The sequence below is a fragment of the Pteropus vampyrus genome, unplaced genomic scaffold, assembly GCF_000151845.1.
Source record: "Pteropus vampyrus isolate Shadow unplaced genomic scaffold, Pvam_2.0 Scaffold69, whole genome shotgun sequence".
In the NCBI taxonomy this organism is placed as follows: Eukaryota; Metazoa; Chordata; class Mammalia; order Chiroptera; family Pteropodidae; genus Pteropus; species Pteropus vampyrus.
In genome coordinates, this window is record NW_011888850.1 from 6597640 (window position 1) to 6600039 (window position 2400).

The following is a 2400-nucleotide window of genomic DNA, read 5'->3' on the forward strand; positions in this document are numbered from 1 at the left end:
TTATTATTTCATTACCTCTGCTCTTATCTCTTAGTTTCTTCCTCATTTGTAAAGTTAATTTTCTTTCTCCTAGCTGCTTCGTTTATTTATTTTCCATTTCTTAAGTGTGGCTTTAACATTTTTAGCGGTAAACTTACTATTATTTTTGCTATCCTTTTTGTTATTTCTTGTGTTTAGAAGTATTGCATTGTGGTCAGAGAATCTTAAGACTTTTTCAGTTGCAAATGATAGAAACACAACTCAAATAGCATTAAGTGGATAAACAATACATTGTCTCAAATTATTAGAAAGAATCCTAGGGTAGCTCACAGAATTGAAGGAACAAGTGAAGGAACCAGGGTCCCTGGAGCTGAAATTTAGCAATTTTGTGTGTGTGTGTGTGTGTGTGCACATCCACAACCCACAACCCCCAACCCACACCCTGGCTTTCTTTTGCTTTTTTCCTAGTTTTTATCCTCTTCATTTAAGCTGATGGCATGGAGGCTCACTGTTAATTCCATCTCCTGTGATCTGAGAGAGCTAAAGGGAGTATTTTCACTCCAGCAGAATGACTCTGATTAGCCCAGTTTAAGTCGTATGCGTATAAGTCAAACACTGAAGTAAAGGAGATGGAATGCTTTGTATGTGCGGGCTGCATTCTGTTAATATGGGGGAAGAGTCTGGGTCTTCAAGTCAAGCCACCTGGGTTGAGTCCACCTATGCTATGTGACCTTAAGCAGAACCCCTCTCTACCTTAATTTTCTCATTTCTAAGATCAGAAGACTTTGTAGTATGGTGAGGATTAAAGTACTTCACATAAGGTACATTATACCTTTATACTTTTAACTAGCATTTGAACCTTCCTATCAAAAATGAAAACATTCAAGATTCATACCCTACTCCCTATTTCCACCCTCTTCAGGAAGACCATGTACTTTCTACTTCTCAGATTTTGCAAAAATAATCAAAAATTTTAGTTTTAGTTTTTATTATCATTTTGATAACGTGTTGTTTCCAAGAGTCTCCCCTGAATATTTGAATTAAGCCTTATAGCACATTGACTGTGCTAGTCACATGACAAAACCTTTGTAAATATTCAGTGTTCTGCAAAACGTGTTTGGTAACAAGGTTATTGATCACCAGATTATAGTTTATTTAAACCATATATAAAAACATTGCTCCAGGAAGAAGTAATACATTTTATTGACAAAGTAAATATATGTAAACAATTTCAAACCAAAGAAAATAGGTATAATGTGGACTATACAAATGGGGACAAATAAAATTGTCTTAGAAATAAAATTATGTCGTACTTAATAGCTTTTTTTTGGTATATATAATCATTTGAATATGCTACAAAATGTTCTTAATATGAATATGTTATGGGTGGTTAGAGATGGTTGGAGAGAAGTGGTTGGTGTGAAGTTAAGATAGTTCAGTGTTGTTGTTAAACGTGTGCTACTTCTCCAGGGCAGAATCTGAAAAATGAGCATTTTTATGGTTATTGTGTAGCTGTGGCATTTGATAAAACAATTCGCTACTTTGCTGGTGCTTTGGTGTCCACTGTTCCGAGAGCTCTGAGGTCTTGACTCTCTCACAGCATTTCTTCAAGACAGCACATCTGGTCACCTTGAACCCTCAGTTCCTCAATAACTCCCATTGTTCACTCCTTCTACCGTCTTGCCTCATACAGAGTCCTTCAGAGGAGTGTCATTAATTTCTTGAAACAAAACAAATGAAGACTATTTAATATTATAGGCCACTTTTGGTGTCCATAAATATTGAACTGATACGATTTTTATATGGTACTTTATGGATTAGGAAAGTGATTTTATAAGCATTAACTCATTTGAGTCTCATAAGTGTGGAGAGCAATTGGCTGTTATTTGGAGATGAGAATCAAGTTACACAGCTTTGCGCAGTTGTTGTGTTTTAAATGTTACTCTGTATCTTAGTTGTGAAGTTTATGGGACCTAATGTATTCTACTTTAGCATCCTCTGCACAGTCGACAGTTTTTCAGTTTCCTGCACAAACTGAAAAATTGGTTGGTTGGTTTGTTTTTAAACGCCTACAGCACCTGGTATTCCTAGGTGGTCTCCCAACCAAGTACTAACCAGACCCGACCCTGCTTAGTTTCTGAGATCCGACGAGATCGAGCACGTTCGGGGTGGCATGGCCGTAGACAAATTGGTTCAGTTTTGTGTGTAGTCCCCAAACCCTCCCATCGATGTATAAATCTCTTTCCAGATTGTTCATAAACTCCATATTCTGTGAATTTCATCTTCATGTTGAAGTCTCTCCTGGGGCCTCTGACCAGCTCTACTCTGAATTAGCTATTGGGTGAGGTCTGTTCATTAACTTCCTGGGGATACCATTTGCATCTAGTTCCTTGGTCTCTTTCTCGATGTATTTAATTGTTT

At 37.1% G+C, this 2400-nt stretch overlaps 1 pseudogene; it reads right to left on the minus strand.

Annotated features, from left to right (window-relative positions):
- Positions 1–2045: 2045 nt before the first annotated feature.
- LOC111740881 lies at positions 2046–2164 on the minus strand (annotated as a pseudogene).
- Between the last annotated feature and the right edge of the window lie 236 nt (positions 2165–2400).